Source organism: Lepisma saccharinum, chromosome 7 (assembly GCF_977018435.1).
Source record: "Lepisma saccharinum chromosome 7, izLepSacc3.1, whole genome shotgun sequence".
NCBI lineage: Eukaryota > Metazoa > Arthropoda > Insecta > Zygentoma > Lepismatidae > Lepisma > Lepisma saccharinum.
The window spans coordinates 92517303-92542400 of NC_139235.1; the positions used below are offsets into that span (position 1 = coordinate 92517303).

A 25098-nucleotide genomic window follows, 5' to 3' on the forward strand; every position below is an offset into this window, starting at 1 on the left:
CATGGAAAACCTGAGCAGCGTCTAGTGGTTGCCATTTTGTCAACGCCATTTTTTCCCGTCTACGCATGCGCGAACTGGACGCATGGTTCTAGACGCTCAGGCAACAATGATTGGTGACGTTGGAGCAGGATTCGATCAGCTTCACCATGGAAAGTTCATGTGGGGAAGACCGGATATTTGGATTACATTATTACACATTATCCCTCCCCCACCATCACCTTCTATCAAGTTCATTAGCATGACGACTGTGTAATTGCCATGAGTGGCAGATTCAAATGGGCGACCCTAATTTCGAATACCGCTGCCCATTAATCTCCACCGCTTAAATTCCTTGGATTCCACGTGGCGTAAAAGTTAGTCGCTAAAGGGATCCAGGTTGAAACTCCAGAGTTTCCACAGTAGGCAAGACTTTATTTCTTCTGCAGGTGGACGTACGATCGTAACCCTTACGTGAGAAGGCAGTAATGGGTTTTAAAAACCGCATCCACTCCGAAGAGTAAAGGTATTGTTCAGTTATCGTGCATAATAACTTTTTATTGTTATGAAGATTGGCTTAGGATCGTTAACCTCTGTGTTTCAGTATGTACTTTAAATTTTCATAAGAGTAAGTATATAACCCGATAACTTTTTTTGTTCTTGTTGTTAGCTGGTAAGAGTTCAATGCTTTATGCAAATACCGTGGTCACCTTTGTCTGGTTTTCTTTCGTCGATTTCTTCTACGTATGATTCATCTTCATCGTTATAGAAAAGTGACGTTGCACTTTAAAAAATACAACACCGACTGTTCTGGCCATCAGAGATAGTTCACTTCTTTTTAGAACTTGAATGTTGTATAACTTCAACAAGTTCTCTGTATTCGCCTTAACATTACTTTTATTCAAGTTTAATGGTATTTAAGTACGCTTTGTTACAAGAAAGAGATTTGATTGATTGATTTCGTTTATTCCCTTTTGACTAATCGCGAACAAGAAAGCAACTATGGGCCTCCTCGATGGCGTAGTGGTATAGATCCACCAACTCGTCTGAAACCCTGGCGCGAAAGCAGTGACTCCAGTTATAGTAACGGGGAAGCCTGTAGTTCGCATATTATTTACGACTTTGTTTACATGAGGTTTCAGAAAGCTTGGTGCATCTTATAGCGTCGCCTTGTAATCAAGGGTTTCTGGGTTCGTTAACCGGCGGAGGCACATTGCACAGTGGTTCGGATCTTACTTTAAACTATAGGCCCAGTCCCGATTAGCCTACATGTGCATAAAGTGGACGTACAACAATTCAAACAAATAAACAAGGAAGAAACTGTCTGATGCCGGCAATAAGAGTGACGTGGACACGTGCTCTTCCGTTCACCATTGGCGTTGCAACCCCCACCCCTTCCCCCGCTTATGGATCGGTATCATCCATTGATTGAAGAAAAATATTTTTTTGATACTTAATAAAATATATGGTTTGAGTTGATTAGTGTTGCAGCAAAAAGATCATGTGGAAACAACTCTAAAAGTTTTTGTGCAAATTCCAAGTTTCATGGGTGGGTGGTAACAACGTGTTTTCCTTACAGATGCGTTAATTTGAGTTACCCATAGGATTGGCTCTTTTACAGGAGTATTTTGCTTATTACTGAACGTACCTATTCGAAAACACCTTCGTTTGTATCGCTTTCAAACTCTGTTCCCTTTCAAGTCGCCAGTACGGAATGTCATGCTTTTGTGTGCGTTTTCAGGTAGGCTGGACACTTTGAGTGAAATGCCAGCAGTTGAATTGCTGTCCTAAGTTGTCCGCTTGGAAAGGTGAACGGTTGTTTGTCTCCGGAATTCCATGGAAAGACCCTGTTGATAACAAAGCATGGTCCCTTCCTGCTTTCTTGGGGAAAGAATCGTCATTGTGGAAATTTATGGAAGGGGGGGAAGGTTGTAATCTTTCGAAGCCGATTCCAGAAGCAAGTATTTCTATTTCGTTTCGAAGATCTACGTGCACACTCAAAATTCTGATAATTTAGTGATATTTTCAGAGTTCGAAACAGTTTTTCTGTAAACACACGAAAAAGAAAAATGAGTTTATAAATATGAATCTGGGAGTGATGTAAGGGAAATCTGACAATGGTCGCCTGATAACTCTGCTCCCCTTCTGCAGCGGTGCGTGCTAACTAATCAAGTGAACGTTTAAAGCAGCAGGCAGTTATTTGTTGAATCTTCTGAACTTGAACACCGCTATTCGTCTACTTCGTTGAACTTAATTTCCTTTCACCAGCCTGATACCGGGATACACCTGCACTACACTAGTGCCAAAACGTGCATCGAACTATACTGGGCCAATGACACAACATAGCAAAGATAAACGCAAACTCGTGTTATGAAATCTCTAAAGAAATAGAACTGGCAATATCTCATTTACTCCACGTGGACTTGGCAAGTACTGTCAGTACCTACGGACGCTATTGGTGGGAAAATTTTGAGGGGAGGATATACTGGGCTCCACGTAGACTTGACATGTGGTTGTCAGAGGGGAAACTTCACTTACTTCACTTATCGCTCCTAGTGGAGCATAGGGCCTCCGTGAAGCATTTCCATCTTGTCCGCTTCTTCGCCAATCTCGTGACCTCCAACCACGTCTCCTGTTGTTGCAGCAGCACCTGCTCGATTGTCCTTCTCCATGTACATCTGGGGCGTCCTCTCCTTCGTGCTCCTTGGGAGGGGGGGGGGGTTACAATCCAAAGCACATTTTTCTATTGAGCCATCCGGTTTTCTCAGTGTGTGCCCGATCTAATTGTTGTATGATTGGTTTCTGATTTGTGATATCCCAATGTTTTTCGAGAGGGAAACTGATGAAATTTTCTTTGAAGTAAAGTGGCGTCCGAATCAGAACTTGAACTTTACCTAAGGCACTTGATTTTGCAGATTCTGATTTGTGATATCCCAAAGTTTTCAAGAGTTAAACTGATCAAATTTTCTTTTGAACGAAAGTGGCGTTCGAATCAGGACTTGAAACTTTACCTAAGGCACTTGATTTTGCAGACCCAAGCAACAGCTTCCTCGTCACAAAAGCAGCGCACTTGCCATTGATGGTTTGCGGTCGAAGTCTACGCCGAGGTCTCTGACCATTGCTTGAATAGGCGGCCGATCGATGCAGCGCGGGAACAGACAAACTTTTATCAATTGACGCAGCACGCCCGAGTATCTTATCTCTCTCCCTTTGTGGATACCGGGAAGTGCAGAAGGCAGCGAGACGCCCAAAGATTTCGGTCTGGTAATGTCTGCTTTTTTCAGTATGCTTGGGTCGTTAACTTAGGCCGCGATAAGCGTCTCACATCTTATAGGTGGCTCCATTTTTTGTGATCATCAGCAAAACGGGGCGGGGGGGGGGGGGCGGTATTCCACACCCATATGCACCCTTTCGAGTTATCGGTCGCAACGATAAAATCTATTCGACTCTAAAAGTTATCTTCGTGCGGGATACATTTATCTGTGTATCCCTACCATTCAGAAAGCCATATCGCCTGACGTAAATGGTGCATATGGAACATATGGAATTTCATTAATTTACTCAAAGACTCATTATTAATAAACCTCTACATGGGCATCCTGAGTGTCTTTCACAATATCAAGTCTATTGATGAAGTCACTCTACTGTTGCCTCGAACCTGGACTTTAATTCCACAAAGTCCGTTACTTTCTTGCTGTTGTCCTTCAAGTAACCCCACATAAAGAAATCTAACGCTGATTTTGTTTGCCACAACCACAACACACATTGTCTTTTCCCGCACCGTCGCCATTTTTACTGTTTTACTCCAATGCATGATGGTACCGAGTGTTGCCAAGTACATGGAAGACATTTTTTGAGATGTTCTTCGTGTTAATACTAACGATCTCCTCCCCACTTGTGGCCTACCCGATGGCATAGTGGTAGCGTCGTCACCTTGTAATCAAGGGGTCCCGGGTTCGATTCCCGGTTGAGTTACATAGTGGTTCGGATCCCACTTTAAACTGTAGGTCCAGTCCCGATTAGCCTTACTGTGCATAAAGTGGACTTAAAACAAATCAATCCAATCAATCCTCCCCACTTGCATAAAACTTTTTTATGGACACCATTTATGGGGTGAATAATATCTGGACACGCTGTACAATAGTTGTATGTCGTGAGCGTCTATTTTATATTTCCAAGAGGACTTCGAGACGATGCTATAGTAAAACATGCAAAAAAAAAAAAACTGCGCAGACCGGCGACTCCTGTGCACCGTACTCCCGCGTGGAGGGGAGAGGTAGAGTGGAGCATGCTTCCTCTTATGGCCCGAGCTGAATGGAAGAAGGGGAAGGAGGTGCGCGGGGATTTTTCATCGAAGGTTATTTTCCTTGTGGTCGCTCTGTAGTATTGTTGTTTTGAAAGGCCTGCTCCAAGCATATTACCAGTGCCTATAGAGTGTACCGCGATTACGCCGTGAACGGAGCTCCAGCTTGTTGGTTGGAATGGTTGGGAAATTCCCTGATAACAAATTCAATCTGTGTTGTAGTTGGCAACACTGTATTATAATATGACATATCAAAAACAGGGTGGCGACACACCTGGAAAACCGGGAAAAGTCAGGGAATTTGAGGTGTCAAAAAAAGTCAGGGAAATGTCAGGGAATTTCGTCTTCATTGACTTTTTAATTTTATTTATTTATTTATTTATTTATTTAAAGATATCGTTATGGAACTCTGCACGGGAACAGGAAATCTCGTTCGTAAGTTTCGGCCTCAACTTTTAGGCCCCTTTTATGCGTATCACAACCACGGCGCCAGAAACCAGTGATGGCAGGAGGAGAGAGAGAGAGAGAGTGAGTGAGAGAGAGAGAAATTTCTCTCGCCCGGACTTCTCGGCGGGAATTTTAAATTCGAACACTCTTTGGAGGAAAATTGTTATAACTCGGGCACTATCTACTTCGGATAACTTTTGTTTTTCAGCTAAAACATCAGCGCATGCAGCCGTGTACAATTCAGAACGCCGAACCGAGGAAGGGGGTTTGGGGGCGCGACCCATGGTCTGCACACCTCACACGATTGCTGGTGGCTGTGCCAAATTCTGAGCGTGCAATGTAGGCTACATCGCAGTCGGTGGGGGACTATATGAGAACTGCAATCTTTAACCTAGAACTGTCCTACAACGGCTGCATTGCAACTGTACCAGATGACAGTTACATGCCACTTCTTCCTGCCTGCATGTGTGTGTGTCGCTCTCTGACCACTAGTGCTGCGTATAGGCACCATTGGACCTTTTTTAGGATGCCCCTCGTATATGAACTTTCAGAAGCTTTTATTATTAGTGTGTTCCTGTTTTAATGTGTGGTTAGCTAAATCAGCTACCTATACAATGCAATTCTATAAATGCCTTGCATTAAATTTCTAATACCTACATATCCTTTTCGTCAGCAATAATGGTATAACTGCATGTTGTCAGTTTCACAGTACTTCACTTGGATATGCTGTAGTGAAGCAGAAATCCCATTGATAGTGTAAGGAAATATGACACTTTATTTTGTTCGATTCAATTGTTTCACTTATATGCAAGAGTTAAGTTGTTTGCTTTACAGAGAAGAGAGAAGTAGCTTTATGCATTGAAAAATGAGTCCGCACTCATGATTCTTGCAAGCAGAGGGTTCCAAACCTCAGTGGAAATATCAACATATAATACCGAGAATGTATAAAGAGACTGATAAATTACAAATTGTATTTCTTAATCATTCACTCTTATCTCATTTAGTCGTAACTTTAAAAATAATCAAGTATTTTATTTTAAACTTACTGCGTATGGCAAAATTCCGTAATTCTTCCCTAGCTTGTGAATTGTAATAATTTTCCAAATTCACTATTTTGCAGTTTGAATTCAAATCATAGAGAATAGAGAAATTGAGTCAATTTCATAGAAGATAATATTCGTACTTAACAAAACCATACGTGGATCTGTATGAGTATTATTTCCATTTGCAAAAACATCGATTTTGTTTAGTTTGTAATTGTCAGGGAAAAATGTAAATTTTGTTCTGGAAAACCTGGAAAAATCAGGGAATTTTATTTCTGCTTGTTTGTAGCCACCCTGAAAAAGAATATCTATAGTTGACGCGTTTATTTGGTTAACGTGTAAGATCTGAAGCGAGATGCCGCCACGAACGTGGATGGGGATAAACAGCGGGCGAGTTGTTTTCGTCCAATCGCACTCAACCTTCAGCCAATGGGCGCAGCTGTCATTCTGCTCGTCTACTCCACGTGGAGTCCTTGAGCCAGTGGGCGCAGCTGTCATTTCGCTCGTCTAGTCCACGTGGAGTCTCAACCGTGCGGTGAATGTATTGTTGGAGTTGGTGGGCGCGCTCCGTCGACTTCAAAGCCAGCCGCTCGTTAACGTTGCTAGCGCGTCGACTATACAATCTTTTTTATTGTGAGATAGGAAGAGCGAGAAAAATAGAAAATCTCCCCTTTCTGTTACTCTCGCTCTCTGCAAGACGGGGTTCCAAAGGAGATAGTTGATAGAGAGGGAGGGGTTGTTCGGGGAGAGAGAGAAAGAGAAAGAAAAAAAATGGTGAATGAGAATAGGGAGACAGAGGTGAATAAAGACGAAAAAAGATAGAAACACCTTCTTTCTGTTCTTTCTTCCTTCCTTCCTTTCTCCCTCTTGAGAGATAGAAGAGAATGTTGGAGATAATTTTCATCGTTCTCCCCCCCCCCTTATTTTCTCTTATATTATAGTTTATTTCCTTTAAATGAATATTTATGATATTTTATCCTTTCTAGTAATAGTAGATATGATAATAATCTCAGTATTTTAGGATATTCTCTCTCTATCGCATATGGTTTCATTCTGGGTGTTCCATGACCACAGGAGTACGCAGATTTTTGTGGACGTATTTCCCCTTTGTAGGTTCGTTGGGTTCAGTAGACTATAAAAGCTATTTTATTTGATCTGAATTCACTTTTCTGGCGGGTTGACACAACGGTATCTCCAGAACTATGAACGAGAATTCTAAATTTCGATCTTTCCCCCCTTGAAATTTGAATATTTCTTGGACTTCTTTGAAACTGAGCTGAGAAACAATTCTTTAGACTTATGTAAGGGGTCAGCTGATACAAAGGAAATCGTTAACATTGACTAGTATCATATGTAAAGTTAGTGTTGCAGAGTACTTTTATATATTAATTGTGGAAGTATTGCGAGGGGCTGGAGTAAATCTAACAGAAAGTAGGTGTTCTACCGTCGCTGCCCTTACCCCGACAGGTAATTGGTCAGAGTCCAGCAGGAGTGTTTTGTTCCGTTTTCACCGGTCCTTCGGCAGAGGGCCATATATCAGGAACGGACTACCTTGAAGTGTGGCAGGTGCTCAGGTTTCTTGTCAGTGTTGCCATCCGTCCACCAAAGGACAAAAATTCCCCCATTACGTAGGACTTGTCCCTTTGTCGTGAAAAGTAGGCAACTGACACTCGTTACCATGCGAGAAACTCACACAAATTATGTATACTTCAACTAAATAATTGACAAGAATTGTTCTTGTCTCCGGCACGAGCAATACTGTTCCAAAATTCGGTGGTTGGGAGTCTATTTAAGAAGGAGTAGTGCTCCGGTCTAAAATTGCCTAACGAAATGCCACTTAGCAGTCCTTCGTATAGCTCTTCTTGCATCTGTTTCAACCTCAAGAATATTACACGTGATTTTGTAATAATCGTATCTGTAACGGCCGTTATCAATGGTGACTCGACTCAAGAGCCATTGACAACTATTCAACTTTGTTTCGGGGTTGCGAATAGCCGTCATACCTGGTCGAATTCGTTGTCACTCTCCTCATCGACTTAGACGTTTTCGATTTTTGTTTGCTCTTTGAACAGGGTATCCAAAAAGTCTGAACCATTTTCTGATTACGGTTGTTAGAAGGGGTCATGTCGTATGGGCACCAAGGTCACCTGATCTCAACCCCATGAACTTTTCCATATGGGATTGTGGGATATGTATAATCAGGAAAGGATACAGTCTGTTCTGGATTCACTTTTTATAAAAGAATAATTCAAGGAAATGTTCAAGTGTTTGAAGAAGTGTGTTGACACTAGTGGCGGACATGTGAAGCACGTTTTACAGTAAGGAAATGTTGTTTTATCCGTTCTCCATTTGGTTCTACATTCCATGGTCACCCTGTGTATGAGGCGATAGAATAACACTTGACTTTTATATACCAAAATTCCCTGCTGCAAGTGGAAATTCACTCACTATGGCACCACTGCCTCTTTTTCATGTTTTTTTCCTCCCCTGCTAGTAGGTGCAGGTTTTGTGCGAACCAACTTTTGAGAGGGGTGGGGTTGTCTACACGCCGTACCTTTTTCTTTCTTCTTTTTCCCTTCCACCTTCTTTTCTCCACCTCTCTTTCTCTCGCGACTCTTTAAACCGGCCAGACAATCCAGCTTGCCCGTGGCGTTTAGGGTGTTCTTCAATAACCAGCGTGTCCTTGACATTGTTCTTTGTACAGCAGCTTCGAGCTACGTTACGAGACGGATCAACAGCTGGCAAGCCGCATGGGCTTTCTCCCCCCCCCCCCTCACTTACACAAGTTAAGGCAAGGTACTACTTGTTATTTCTTGGAAACTCTTTTAAGTCCAGCCAGCTCTGATACCCGAAGCGTGTTCGAAAACAATTAGCCGATAATGTATATCATATTCTCAAAAAGCATTTGTAGAATAGGTTGCAGTGTTGTCTGAGACGCGGAGCGAAAGAAGACATACATTGTGTCTAATCCCGTGCAACATTCACCCTGTCCGTTTCCTCTAGACAGCTTAATTTTTTATCTCGTCTCCTCGGCTGATACCCCGCCGTCCTTATCTCGACTACCACAGCCGATACCCGCACCGTCCTTATCTCGACTACCACAGCCGATACCCCCGCCGTCCTTGTCTCGTGTCTCGGAAAGACATCCGATGTCCTTTGTTTCTGTCCTCTCAACAGCCGATACCCCATGCAACAGTACTTTACTGCATATTGCCTAGTGAGCTGAGTTGATGGCTTATGTTTTACTTGACCCCCCTCCCCGTTAGGCAAGTACTTTAAACTATAATTTTAACAGTGCTGCTGTGTCACGTATAAACATAATTTATTTTCCGAGTTCATTGTTTGGCGCTTCACTCTCTTGCGAGGAGGGAGACTGGAAATCGAGCAACAGAACGAAATTCACAACCCCTCCGTAAACAAAAGAGAATCGTTTTTTTTTTTTTGCGGGAGTCCCGTTGCTTGGAAACCTTCTATTATCGCAGCATCCCCTCGGCCTGGGGAAGGGCGCTTGGGGTGGCGGAAGATGAGATTGATCAAGCGTCGTCGGAAAAAGGCCCACGTGCGTCTCGTCTCCGGTCCAGTCACATATGGCTTCTGACTCACTCGTCTGCCCGATGCGGGGGATAACGCGTTCTCAGTATGGCCGACTTAATTGGGATATGCTGAGGTCGGTCCGTCTGAGTCAAGTGCCTCAAATACAATCATGACCCTTTCATGTGAAATCTGCGACGTTTTCCCACGTCAAGCCTATAACCACGAATAAACAAACATTAATTTTTTCAACAAAGCTAGTCTGTGCAAGAATTGTACAAATTACGTGTTTACATTTCATCTACTACTGGTTTCGAATATTTTGTTGATGTAGTACAGAAATAAGCATTTTGAGATTCAAAAGCTAGGACGAAGCTTATTATTGATCACTGGAGATAAGATTTGCTTAAATTCTGAATTTTAGCTTCTAGTTTGATATTTTTGTCCAATAGTTAGGCGAGGGAAAGGTGTAAGTTCCCCCCCTTCCAGGGTTTTCGCATCTTTAACGGATGTTCTGTAGTTTTTCTTATTATAGTTTGTCCATTCCGAGAGTTTTTGCTTTTTCTTAAAGAGTAATAATCGCCCACTTTATTATTTCTATGGACTTTCTCACCAGTTTAGTGACAACCTTTCCTCCCATCTCGCCCGAGATAGTGCCAACTTCCCCTATTTTACTTTCCTTTGTGGCCGCTTTAGTGGCAACTTCCCCCTATTATACTGCCCTTTTAGTGGCAACTTCCCCTATTTTACTTTCCTTTGTGGACGCTTTAGGGGCAACTTCCCCCTATTTTACTGCCCTTTCTGTTCGATTAAGTGGCAACTTCCCCTATTATACTGCCCTTTTAGTGGCAACTTCCCCTATTTTACTTCCCTTTGTGGACGCTTTAGGGGCAACTTCCCCCTATTTTACTGCCCTTTCTGTCCGATTTAGTGGCAATTTCCCCTATTTTACTTTCCTTTGTGGACGCTTTAGGGGCAACTTCCCCCTATTATACTTCCCTTTCTGGCCGATTTAGTGGCAACTTCCCCCTATTTTACTGCCCTTTCTGTTCGATTAAGTGGCAACTTCCCCCTATTATACTGCCCTTTTAGTGGCAACTTCCCCTATTTTACTTCCCTTTGTGGCCGCTTTAGGGGCAACTTCCCCCTATTTTACTGCCCTTTCTGTCCAATTTAGTGGCAATTTCCCCTTATTAAACTGCCCTTTCTGTCCGCTTTAGTGGCAACTTCCCCTATTTTACTTTCCTTTGTGGACGCTTTAGGGGCAACTTCCCCCTATTATACTGTACCTTTCTGTCCGCTTTAGTGCCAGCTTCCCCTATTTTACTTCCCTTTGTGGCCGCTTTGGAGGCAACTTCCCCCTATTTTACTGCCCTTTCTGGCCGCTTTAGTGGCAAGTTTCCCTATTTTGCTGTCCCTTCCACACCGGTTTAGTGGCAACTTCGCATATTTTATTGCATCTGCTCGCCACTTTAGTGGCAACTTTTACCTCCCGGAAATTTCCTATGTTGTAGTCCTTATTTGCCTGCTTATCCAGTGCTTATGGGGTTGAACTAATAGCGGAGATGAAGTGTACGTGCAAGTTAGTTGAGAGAGGGTTGGGGAGGGGCGTGGTGAATGACGGCGGGGATTTTCCCAGTCTTTGGCAACACGTGGCAGCGGAGGATCGATGCCTGGGGTTGCAAGAACCTAACATATGGCAGGAGAGCGAGCGAGAGGGGAAGCTTCGTTGCAGCTGACAATAAGATGCAGATTGATAGCGGGGGACCCAAAGGAGAAGCGTACAATCGTTAAGGTGATCAATGATCGGTTGTCGTACTTCCCGACACCCCCCCCGGCCGAAACACGATCGACGAAGGGAAGTGATAGGGGTGCGTTAGCAGTTGTTCTCTTGCATATAAAGGCAGTGAGTGTGATTGGTGGTGGGTTGTTGAGGGGGAAATTATTATGAATCAGCTTAATATGTGCATGAAGACGGTCGTTGCTTTGAAAATTCATGGCTTTTGTACATTGTATTTGAAAAAAATAATAATAATAAGTTGGCTCATGAGAATAAGGTGCTGGCGCCTTAATTGTTTTTAGTTTTGTCTTACGCAGATGTAAAAGAGAAAGTGTACATTGTGCATTGCAACTCAGGGCTATAAAGTGAACTGAAAATAGTACGTATCTGAAAATATCTCGGCATTTAGATATTGATGTTTGAAACAGTCGAGTTATGAGGGCATATTTTTCAAATTATAGTGCATATTTTATAACATTTTAGATCATAAGAGCATATTTTATTTTGCATATTTTGGTGATTTTTAGGTCTAAAAATCCTAGCCATATTGATCTGTAATGCATTGGATTTCATTTAACGCACAACCATATTACTTGAAGAAAATCTGTGTAACGAATGAGCATTCAGAATAAGGCATATTCATTGCCTGACATGCAATCTTTCATAATTTGTAATATACAGCATTTATAAATTAAACGGGTTTTTAAAGTGCATATTTTACACTTTTTAAGTGCATATTTTGAGTTGTTTTTTTTTAGTTCATGACTATCCGAGCCCTGCTAATTATGATGTGAATATGGCAGTTTGTAACATTCCAATATAGGAGCACATACAAATTCGGAATTAAAGTTCTTCTAGTGTTTTTTTTCTACCACTGCCAACTTCCATACATAACAATAAGCATAGCGAAAAACATGTTTTATTTTAGTTTTTACGTTTTATACGTATATTACCCGTAATTTACGTGTCATGTAGAAAACAGTTTTTTACGTGTAATTGCACAACCCTTTCCGTGGGGCTCGTCCATACGCGTTTTCATCCATTTCATCCAATTACCATTCATGGTTATATTCGCGATTAGCCAAAAATGTCAGAAAAGGTAAATAAAATAAACCAAATCTATCATTGAAGCCGCTTGGGTTGTGTCCAGTTCCCAAAGCCGGAGTACAATGTTGGTGACCACGACCATGTCACAGGCTGTAACTCTGTTGTTTTCCGCATCAAACTAATCCGAAACCAGCAACATCCAAGCTTGACCCTGTGTTACGAGGCAATTCAGCTGAAAGTAGAGGAAAGTATTTCATAAATAGACCAGAGTTCAATATCGTCGCTACCTTTCCCTGTTTTTTAAAAAAAGATATATCAATCCATTGTGCTCCGTAATTTCTCCTCGCGATTATCTAACGGTATTTTTAAGAAATTCACCCATTTGAATTATTGATAAGTTCCAGCCGTACTGGGAGTAATTATCGCATTTTTTTTTACATACCGGGAATGAATATTCAAAGCGAAGCAATCTCTAAGATAAACTTTCTCTTCAATTAAGAATCGTTTCTCAAGCGGCGCTGATCCATTGTTCATGTGTTGAGAACGCTTTCTTTTCCTGAGCACTTTTTTTTTTGCTGTGTAATGTTGATTGCAGAATTTGCTTCTTGCTACGCCATTGTTACGGAGTTCAGCAACGGTTGATATAAGAACTGAAGCAACGGAAATATGGTTCAAGTCCTCATTCAAACGCCACTGTACTTCAAAGAATGTTCCGAAAAATCAGTTTGCCTCCGACAACCATATCAGCGACCACCAATGATGGTGACTTGCATCAGCTTCGGATTATCATAGAATGATGACGTACCTAGTTTAATCAGTTAGGTCACAATTTTTTAACTTTAGGCAATACCTTGAATCCTTATATACGAGGGTTGTATTGAAAGTAATGCCCCTTGCTTGACTAGGCCACTGTAATAGAACATGTTGATGCACATTATTTGTTATAGTTGCAAGTCCTGATTTTAACGTCACTTTACTTAATGAAAGTTCCGAAGATCAGTTCCCTTCTAATAACCACGTGTCAAGTCCACGTGGAGCCCAGTAAATCCTCCCCTCAAACCTTTTCCACCAATAGCGTCCCTTTTGAGAACTGACAGTACTTGTAAAGTCCACATGGAGTAAATGAGATGTTGCCAACTCAGTATTTTAAGAGATTTCATAACGTGAGGTTGCGGTTGTATTTATTTTTATACAATGTGGATACCTTGGGAGTGCAATGTCATCGCAGTTTGCAGTTAAAAATTACAGCAGCGCTTCTCAGAAAAACAGGCGCTGGCTCACTCACAAACATCCATGCCCTGGACCCCAGCCCCTATACTAGAAGAGGAACAAATTAAGATTGTTTGAAAGTAAGATCGTGAGGGTATTTGGACCTAGAAGATTTATTGATTGATTTTACTGCCAGTTTTCAGTAATCACGAAGATAAGAGAATGGTAACGAGATGAAAATGGATGAAGGGCCATTCGCAAATACACATGGGCAGCACACAACACGGGGTGTAAGCGATGATCCTCTCGCCTGGACTGCATTTTCCACACTAACAAGGACCCCCCCCCCCAAATGGCGCAGTGGAAGCTTCGTCGCTTTGTAATCATGGTGTCCCGGGTTCGATTCCTGGTGGAGGTACATAGTGGTTCGGATCCCACTTTAAACTGTAGATCCCGTCCCGATTAGCCTTACTGTCCATAAAGTGGAACCAACCAAACAACCAATCCAGACTACCGAGCAGGAGCGTATATTCTAGGCTAGCTATGTTACGTGCGAAACCTGAAGTCTACAGAATATAATACAGGAGAAAAATCTATTAGACATTATACCTAAATAATAATATTCAAATCAGTGAGATGATGATGGTGAACCTGGAGTTGGCAACCTGATTTCTTATGAGTTGGCAACCTGATTTCTTATGAGTTGGCAACCTGATTTCTTATGAGTTGGCAACCTGATTTCTTATGAGTTGGCAACCTGATTTCTTATGAGTTGGCAACCTGATTTCTTATGAGTTGGCAACCTGATTTCTTATATGAGCTGGTACACTTATTTCTATTCATAGCCTAGTACCACGTGACATAGTGAGTCGCCTGGATCTGGTCCGATTCACTTAATTTAATACCATCTTATCACCTGATATCTTGTTCTTAACCGGGCCTTTTTCCCCCCGATAGAAAGGATATATTTTTAAAACAATATGCAGAAATGAACACTCTAGTCAATGTAGTCTCACGAGTTCTACGCAGAGGGTTTTCTCTGTGGCATCAGTGAAAGGCAACGTCACTGTAACGCCATTTTGTTTTGGCGCAATTTTTAATGCCCAAGCCTCTAGCAACCTCATCATCGGTGAACGCTTGCATTGTTACGCTAAATGACTTCGTTGGTAGGTTTAGTTCTATTAGCATAAATAATACATTTGCGGCAAGGACGTATTTAGGGGGTCCAGGGGGTCCGGGCCCCCCCGAAATATTTATCAAGTACCAAAATAATGAAAAATTTCGTATTTGGATCTGGGCTCCCCGAAAAACTTACCAAGTACTAAAATTAAGTAATGAAAATATTAGCATTTGTTGCATAATGAATGGTTATTAATTTCCTCTGAACTTTTTAGAAGGCAAGGATTATATTGGGATCATACGGCTTTGAATGACATTACAAAGAAGATTTATGTACACTAGTACTCAAAATAATATGCATAAAATTTTAATCAGAAACTTACTTTTCTCCAACTACATGTAACATCATTTTTGTTATTCGATAAATATTCAATTATTCATCTATTTGACATAAGTTTCATTGCCAGGGCACTTGTTTTTATGTAAATTATTCCGATCTTAACTACAGTAAAGCTACATAATGAAAATGCGCTGTTATATCTCTATTCTTGTACAGTCTTTTTACCTAATCGTGTGAGAACAATATAATTTTAATTTATGTATTGTAATTAGTAAAAATTTGATTTAATATAATTATTTTAATTGAAACATTATTATTATTCCTGAGACACTTGGTTCGGACCCCCCCTCCCCCCGAATCATATTTCTAGATACGTGCCTGATTTGCGGTGTATTTATGCTAAGAGAACTAAATAAACCTAACGTAACAACGAAGGTCTTCCGTACTGACGTCAGAAGTCGAGGTTGCAGAGAGAGGCCTGCCTGTGCGAGAAGTGAAACCCTCCAAAATTTTTAAACGGGGCTGACTCTCTGGATAGCTGCCACCACACAAAGGCTTCCATATGGAAGGCAATTAGTTGTGTTAATTTTCACTCCCTCCACTGCGACTGCCGAACGTCTTCGAAGGGAGGGTGGCGACCTGTTGTCATGGCGACGCAGGGGAGGCTCCCCTCTTCATTGCTTGCAGCCACCGCCCTGGCATTACGGGGCATCCCTTCCCCACTTGCCTGTAATTGCGCCGCACAATGCGTCGATACCCCCTTCCTTGAAACGTACGGAGGTTTGTCTCGTCCAGATCGAGAACGACCGGGTGTCTACATACGAGATGGATTCCTTTTGAATAAAGGTGCTAAGAAGATCTGGAGGTGTGTTTTTTTCCCGTTCGCCACAGGAGCGAAGTCCGATAAGCAAATGCACGTGACTTGATTGATTTTGTTTTATTTTGATTCGGTCTTTTGCCACGTTTGCGATGACATGGACAGGATACAAGACAGACCCCATCGAAGATTATACAGGGAGGTCACAAAGTGAGCGTACCCCCTGGATTTTTAGGTTCTAAAAAGTGTGCTTTTAGTTTCCTAAAATAGGCTCGGAAAATCCTAAAATAGGTTCTAAAAATCTGAAAATAGGCCCAAAAAATTTTAAGTTAGGCTCGAAAAATCCTGAACTAGGTTCAAGGAAACATAAAATAGTTCAAAATTCCTGAAAAATGCTGTTTACCTATATCCGTAAATACGCACATCTTGCACAACGTTATGTGTGTTGCCTAACCCTACGGCGATGGCAGAACTTACCATTGGAAATTTGCTATTAAAATCCACTCTTCACAGTATAGTTAGGCAACAAACCTTTTTCATGGTATCCACAGTCAAACTCCGCAAATTTGTCTGTGAGGATCATCTTATATGGTGATCCTTCAACAAAAACATAGTCAGTGGTGCAAACTTCAATGTTGAAATGTTAGTTTTGCAAGGCGTGAATGCCACAAAGCACCCAAGTGACTCGAAAGTGAATGAGACCACACAGATCAGACCGCTTTGGATTGTACAGGTAACAGTTACGCCAGACATTTTGCTTTGTTTCGAGCTTTTAAAAATTACCATGGACTTCGAGGAAGGGAAATCGACAGGGAGTACACTTCAAACACGTTCGTCATAGAAATATTTCGTGACCAAACAAAGCAAATGCCTCTGGGGGACATAAAAATGCTATAAAACCTTGAAAAATATTTAAAAACCTAAAAAAAGTCTTGATTTAGGCGCATAAACCTAAATTAGGTTCTAACAAGCATAGTTTTTTAGGCACTATAAAACTTCATCAGTTGTTGCGTTTTTTAACGAAACGCTGACATAACTTATTATTTCATACATACCTGTAAAGTAGAAAATAGGTTAAAAACGTAAAATCCGAGGTCTAGGTTATTGTTGAATGGACATAAGTATCCGGAACATCGGTATGGAGACAGTCTCTCTCGTAGCACGACCGGACTCTACACCATATTGTGGCACACTTCGCGATGCAAGTGTGAATAAGACCTTTTTCCGGGCGGGGAAGTTCCCCCCTCAATATGTTCTGAAGGGCCTCCAAGAAGTTCCAGAGGTGGTTAATCAATGACACAGGTATGTGTTCATATCAAGTAATCCAACTATTACCATCGTAGTGTCGAAAATACAGGGGGGTACGCCCACTTTGTGACCACCCTGTACTGGCAGAGAGTTCAGATGCCAGAGCCTCCTAAATTTTGAACAGTGCTACGTAAAAGTGAGGTTGATCTTTGGGTGCCCTGGGTTCATATCTCGACCTGTGCATAAATGTTCTTGTGAGTGTCCCTGCTTCACCAATTGTATCATCTAATCATTCGTTCTCATCGTCCGATTGATAATCAGTAACATTTCATTAAACATTTAAAAGACTAAACAATTACATTGTTTCATTTCAATTCTTTATTTACCGTGTTCACAATTTTTAACTTTTAATTTATTTCATCTGCGTGTATTTATTCTTGAGATTACATATTATACACTGCTCAAAATAATTAGGGGATCAGGCAAAAATAAGTAATGGATCAGACCAGATATGTTGTCAGCGCCTGTATGAGCTACAATCAGCTGCTAAAGCCCAATAAACGAAGGTTCCAGTGCCTTAAATATGATGTAACCTTTGCAATGGTGATATCAAAGGGTAGAGGGGAGGAGTGTGTGCGTTCTGGTGTTGTATGCTAGTCGTCTCTGGTTAGCGATACCGTTCAGTTGGGGAAGGCAAAGGTTCAGGTGAGAAAGGCAATGCCACACCAACGTGATTTACCGGAAGCTATGGCTTGGAGAGCCATAGGAAGGATTGAAGCTCGGCAGTCAGAATCCCAGGTAGCACACGCCATTGGAGTGTCGCAAAGTGTAATTTCCAGACTATGGAATCGTTTTGAAACAGCAGGAAATGTTCGCAGAAGACAAGGCCAAGGCCGTCCACGAGCAACAACATCGAGGGAGGACCGTTATCTCTTAATCACAGCCCATCGGAACAGGGGGCAGAATGCAACGCTACTGCAACGTTCCTGGCAAACAGCAACGGGATGCAGAGTGTCATCGCAAACTGTCCGGAATCGTCTTCATAAGGGTGGCCTCTATGCACGTAGGCCCATGGAGTATGTTCCATTAACGTTACAACACCGTAGAGCTCGTAGAAACTAGGCGGAGGAACATCGTGGTTGGGGACATGCCGAATGGAGGTCCGTTCTGTTCTCTGATGAGTCGCGATTCAGTGTGGAACCTGACAATCGACGTGCTCTCATCTGAAGGGAACACGGAACACTAAACAACCCAGCTTTTGTGCATGAACGCTCCCGATATGGTGGCGGTGTACTGATGGTGTGGGCAGGAATCAGTATTGGTGGACATTCGTACCTGTACATCATCCGCGATGGCACCTTGACAACTCGAAGGTATAGAGACGGGATCCTCCGACCTTATGTCGTGTTTTATGCTGGTGCCATTGGTGATCCTTTCCGTTTCATGGATGATAATGCTCGTCCACACCGAGCTGGGTTTGTGGACGACATGCTGGACCAGGAGGGTATCGAGCATCTGCCCTGACCAGCTTGCTCTCCAGACTTAAATCCAGTCGAGCACATCTCGGATGCACTAGGCCGACAAGTTGCAGCACGATCAACACCTCCCACAACTTGGGCAGAGCTGAAAATTGCCCTTTTGGCAGAGTGGCGACGTATCCCCCAACAGCTCATTGATTCCATGCCACGCAGGTGTGCAGCAATATTGGCCGTTAGGGGAGACCATACACCGTACTAGAGGAGAGTTGCTGTAGTGCTTGTGTATGTTTTTGTGCTTTTTTGTTTGCTGTCCTACTGATGCTCTAATTGTCATATCAAGTCACATGTCATTAATGTCATTAACATCAGGTATGATGGCAGCATATCTTGCTGTAACTAATCTCAGAGTGAAATAAAGGCTCTGGTATTAGTATGCCTACATGAGTTTTGATATCTGGTCTGATCCCCTACTTATTTCTGCTTGATCCCCTAATTATTTTGAGCAGTGTATATTTCCCATAACTTTTAATATAATAATGGTCAAGAAGTAAATTGAATTTCAACATAACAAGATCGATCAGATAAACTTTTAAAATATGTTATAAATTTCCATTAAAATATTGTCAAGTACATAAATGTTACATAGATTCTGAGTTCCAACTGGGTTCGACCTATCTCCGTTAAGAAACATAGCAATGTGTGATAGGCTCATATAGTAAATCAGTTTAAGGGCAATTAAATTTGACTTTTTAACAGCATTTTCAGCATAATTGTTGGAAATCAATTAAAAAAATTCAGCCTTCATATGATCGACCATATTAAATATATTGGTGAATTGTTAGTTTGATTTTATATAAATGTTCAGTACAGCAGTACACATGCAACTGTTTTTTTGTACACACCTGTTCACAGAAAGTGTCACACTATAGGGTTGAACAATTGAAGAATATGCCACTTTATCTGAACAGGTGTGTACAGGGACAGTTCTGGGTTGCAATGATCCAATTAAAAGGCAGTGTGGTTGTTGTACCCCAGAAGTGTTCGTGACTGTATCTATGCGTTTACCTAGATATTCCAGCCATAATCATTCAGCATATATTTTGCGGCCTTTATTGGGTAGTGGTCCAGCGGTTCCCATCCTCCTGTCAGCATTCCATTCACCATTCTCGCAGGTTTCGTCACAGGAAATTCCAAATGATGGAGCTTCGATCGCAGCGTACAAGATTCATTCATCATTTAATTCCAATGCAGTACGTGAGTCACGATGGCTACGTGTGCGGTCTTCTCTGGTCACCGCTGGAGAAGACAAAGAAAAGTTGGGCCTGGTGCGTCCTTTGTAGGCGTGAAGGCACCGGGAAAGCGCACCCGCCGATGTGCTTGCACTTTTTGGGTGCTCGGGTGGGTGTGGGGCGTGAGACAAGCCGATCGGTATTGGAAATTTTAGGTTGCGGTTGGTAAGCGTCGTCATGTCTTCTGATTACTTCCAAGTAAGTGAACCTGGGTTTTTTAATGTTCTTTTCTCTATCTCCTCTTCGCCGCCCACTTGCAGTTTTTCCATGTTCATACAGGATTGCCAGATCCGTTAAAAGAACAGTCTACCAGTGAAGAATATCATGAAATTCAAGAGAAATTAAAGAAATCAACAAGTAAGCGAAGAAGTCAAGAAATTATACTTGTCAAGAATTTTTGCTATCACAATAATTGATTCATTGAATTAGTATGAATTTATTACACTTTTCTGGCCCTTTTGGCTAATCGCAAAGATGAGGATGAATGGTGATAAAATAAGATGCCAAATATGGCACTTTTTCACTCAACCCATAAAATCGCCAGTCATAAATCAATCAAATGCTTATAACGGTCAAATATTGAGTAACAGGTAATTGATCTAATTGCCCGTTATTAAGAATTAATTACAATTGGTAATATTAAAATCCGTCGCGAATAAAGGTGTCTAGCGACTGCCTTAGCCAACACTAACTTGCTCAACCACCGTTTTTCGCCCGAATTCGGATTTACATGCATTCATATGGGGAATAGCAGGAAAACAGCAACTTCTAAACCAATGGACCGAATTGGATGAGATTTTAACAAGCGGAAGACCACATCTTGAAAGTACAGATTCCAGAATTTGAGCCCAATCCGAACAGAACTACGGGAGTTATGAATTATTAAAGATTCATTGCTGGATTCAATGGGAGACGATACCCTGTGGAGATGGCGCTCTCTGTCCGTGTCTGACACAATAGCGGAGGATTTAGCCTAATCTCTGCACGAGGGGCTGCTACCAGAGGTTAAGGACCGGAGTGAGCGTTGACCAGGATAGGAGGACAACGGTCAAAGCACCAGAAACAATAAATTGCACCTGAACACAGAGACTAGAGCGTCACCTCGTTCAAATCTGGAATAAAACGGATGATTCGGAATAGCGAGAAAACAGTTTGCCTAGAATCGCCACCGGAGTGTGAGCTACGCGCGACCTAGCTGCGAGTCGCAATCGGACCCGAGGTCTGGATTTGTTTTTTCCTCGAGTGAGTGTTTTAGAGCCATGGAGTAGAGCAGAGTAGAACCAGGGGGTCGTTTCCCCCTCGCCGTCAACGCATTCGTGCACATACGTGTGGTTATGTGAGAATAACGCCAGACACGTCCACCTGTGTCAATCGTCCGAAACAACGTCCTAAGTTAGCAGAAGTTAATAACATTTAATATCCATGTGTGTCCATGGGAAACCGCGAGAAGTGAACGAGTGAAGCCAGGATCCGATGCCAGACGGAACTGCCGGGAGATCCATTTTCGCCAACCAGGATAACAGCGAAGTACGACGCTGGAGGTGGACGTCTTCCAAAACTGTAGGACCACTTTCACCCTACCCAGGTCAGAGGGAATGCAGCGAAGGAAAGATCCAACCATGTGCGTGTGTGAGAGAGATGACGCCAATCTACCGCGAATCTGCGTAAATCAAATCATTGCATAACTTAAATCAGTGCTATGGCATACCTAGACATCGTTATTCCGGCGGATAATCAAAGTTATAGATCAGAGTTTATGTTTACAGCTAAACAATAGTTCATTGAAATATATTTGTACCTTCTGAAAAGCTAAAAGGGTTCGCACAAAGAACAATTACTCACTTTATACTTAAAACCCTAAACGATAAATTGTAAAAGGCAATGTAGCCAAGAAATAGCATGAGTATATTCAAAGTATTAATTAATCTAACCTTTGTAATTGTCATATTGTCGCAATATGCCATGGAATGAGTGAATGAATGAGAGAGAGAGAAAGAGGGCAAGATGTACTGTTTATTTATATGTGTTTTAATATATGTGTATATTCAGAACCACCGTAGTATTATGTAAAGTCATTTCAGGTACTTGAAAACAAATCCTCCTAGGTTTATTCTCGGTAACTCCGACTGTAGGCACTTATCCTGACCGTATTATAATTCATGTAATGTTTAATCCGGGTGACAGGTGTCACGGGGAGCGATTCTGCGTTGTTGCGTTGCTAAGTTCAGTTCAGTTGAGTTAATATTTTTAGCTGGCGGCTGACCTCCATGGCTATTTCTGTCATCCAGTCATCTTCGGGGGTGTGGTGTGGCTTGATGGGTTGCAACAAATCCAGTTGCGAAGTAAAAGCTGCAGGGTAGCATCGCTGTCCCGAAACAAAGTTGCCAAGCATATTTTTCTGTTTTTGCCTATTAAGGATCATCATAGTTTCATACCGACCTGTGGGTGGTCGTTCCGGAAACTGCATTGTGCAGAATCACGTGTGTAGTTTTGCCATTAACCTCTGTTGATTTCTGGCGTTGTCGGAGAACTCTCTCGCTTTACGGTACGTTTGGCAACATGTGGTGTATCCGACGCTTATTTGTTTCGTGTGCCTTGTGACACGAAAATGCCCGATGTCAGTCGAAGAGAAGTTCAACCGATCGCTGATTCGTTGTTTCCCAGCCGCAGCTGGAAATGCGACCAGTAATAGATCCGTGATAAAATCCACAATGCTGGCAACACTGCGGTCCATACGATTTGAACAGCCTGCATGGATTGCAGGGTAGGTATTAACGAGCACTGTGATGCATGCCCAGTTGCAGCATGGAATGAAGAGTTTCATACCTGAAAGCGCCCATTCAAAGAAGTACCTTTAGTCACTTGGAAGCGTTCTGCCCGAGGTAATCACCCTCGTAAATCTTGGCTAATGCCTGCTTCAGAGCAGGGAGGTTCTGAGGCGGCGGGGAAATTCTGTGCTTGCCAAAGAAACTGTTGCTTACCTGGCTCTTCAGCGTTGGTGATGATTTTCGTATGACTGCTTTCATGTTTTGCTTTACTTCTGGCGACTGGTCGAGAGCTGCATGCATGGAGTATCACTATAGTGTATGGTTGAAGTCCTGATTCGAACGCCGGTTCGATAAGGCTGTCGCCTTGTAATTAAGATACACCGGGTTCGATACCCTGTGAAGGCACGTTGCACAGTGGGTCGGATCCTACACTCAACTGTAGATCCAATCCCCCTAGTGCGCTACATGAGCCTAAAGTGGATATGACTTCAGCAACATTGGCACGATTAGCGAAATGCAGTTTTAGAACCCACTCATCGCCACTGGTAACAACCAATCATGGATTAGCCCTATACATTTCCTAGTGATCCAGGACCTTCTGATCTGGAGAAATCTTATTTCGAATTTTTATCCCCTTTTTAACAGAGAGGCAAGTGTATCTAATGACACAAATATGTAACAATTGATTCAACGCTGTTTCTTCTCCCGCAAAGCCAAGCAGCGACCAGCGAGCCACCTAGCGGAACCGGAAAGCGTTGCCCGTCGATTTCCAGGGGGGGGGGGGCGGCGAGGAAATTGTAATAAAGCATTCATTGCCAACAGGCCTGGCTACGCGGGAGGAAGGGAGCCCACCTGCCTCCCGTTGCCTAGCAACGGGAGATTTCAAACCAACAAAGGGCTTGCCTGCCCTGAGAAAACTGCAAACGGTTGCCACGCAACGCTTTTTACGTGCGTCGCGTTTCGTAGTATTGTACCAAACAGCTGTTTTAAAAGTCTGTGTGGGAGGACGCGTGTTTGCGAGTTTTCTTTCTTCGACCGTCACACATCATGCCTTTACCACTCTTTCTTGGCCATTTTCCTTCCCTTGAAGTATACCGAACTCGTTTCTTTTATCCCTTAATTTATTTTTAGTAACCAGTATAGGACCGCTCTCCTGTTACGAACCAATTCGAACAACACCAAAGACGGTGGAGGGAACAAGACACTTCGATTATCGCATACCTCGTAATCGAAGCGTATCACATAGGCAGTGCTGCCACCTGTGGTAAAGCGCAAAACTGTTGCTTGAAACGCATATGGTAGTACTTGTGACCGGAAGTTTGGGAACATTGTACTCAATAGTCATTAAAATATTAATTTTTGAAGTGGTAGAGCATCTGGCTGCCAGGCGTGGGTTCTAATCCCGGCGCTGGTGGACGGGACCAGGATTTTTTCCCAGTCGTCCCTGCGCTGCTCTGATGTCCACTCAGCCTCGTATGAATGGGTACCTGGGGGTAAAGGCTGCCGGGCGCGTTGCTGATCACATCATCCTAACTATGGCCGAAATCAAGAATATGTGGAGCTCCACACCTCCACATCACTCCCCCCCCCCCCATACGCCTTTTTGCCATGTGCACAACGCACCTTTACTTTTTTGTACTGAAAATGTCTTTTTACATAGTATTTGCTGACTTTATTGTAAATGTGATTGTGTCTTACATTTTAGGACAGTGTACCTTTATATGCGTAGAGCAGTGGCGTGCTCAGGATTTTCGAAATGGGGGTTTACGTATCCTTTTTTTTTTTTTAGTAGTCAGCCCTCATTATTGCCATCTTTTCCCGCGTTCAAAGGGGGCTGTTATGCCTCCCACCAACCTCCCTTGGGCACGCCACTAACATAGAGTGATCTGGTGTATTTATTTTATGTGTGAAAGTTGAAAGAGCTAGCAGCCCACGTTGGTAATATACATCAAACTGTCTGTACTCGTGATGTGATATATGCGATTCCTAATCTTAACATCGTCGCGAACCCACGATGTTTGGGTAGGATGGCGGCGGGCCCGTCGTTAGATGTGGCAACGCAGTGCTGACAGCTGCTCGCGTTGGTGCGTTATTTCGCCGTCTCGGCGGCGCGGCGCTGCCGGGGGAACAGGTGTCGGTCGGGGTGGACTTGACCCACAGGGACCCGTGCCCAAGGCCCATCGGAGGCATTTGCTTCGGCTATTCCAAGGTTGTCTCTCGCTTTGTTTTATTTATTTTTTTTACCCGGAGCGGGCGAAAAACCTCCAGGTTCCGCGGATGAACTGAACCCCTTTTCTCTTTTGTTTGCGACCCGTCTTTTACGTCAGGCGATCGGACGTCATCGCAGAGATACCTGCGTCCGAGCCGTGAAGCTCTTTTGAAATACTTGACTCAGGAAGGTCGTTAGGTTTCTAAACTAAAAGCTGCTTCGCCACAGATGGCAAACGTCGATAGTTATAAGAAATCGGATTTGTTCAAATTCATAGGCGTAAACTTGGCAAGGTGCCTCCCAAGATTTTTAGGTTTATGAAAATTTACAAATAGTGGTACTTTTGTTAACATTCTGGAACCCTGCAGCGTATATTCTAGGCTAGCTATGTTACCTGCGAAGCCTTAATCATAGAGAGTAAAATACAGAAGAAAAATATAAACATTAGAAACTTGTGAATAAGTTTACTCATTTTAATTTTAAAAAAATAATAG

General features: G+C 42.7%; 1 protein-coding gene across 2 annotated transcripts in view; it reads left to right on the top strand.

The window, feature by feature from the left end:
• nmo (serine/threonine-protein kinase nemo) overlaps positions 1-25098 on the top strand; it is a 222993-nt gene that overhangs the window by 143994 nt on the left and 53901 nt on the right. The gene's annotated exons all lie outside the window — the stretch shown is intronic.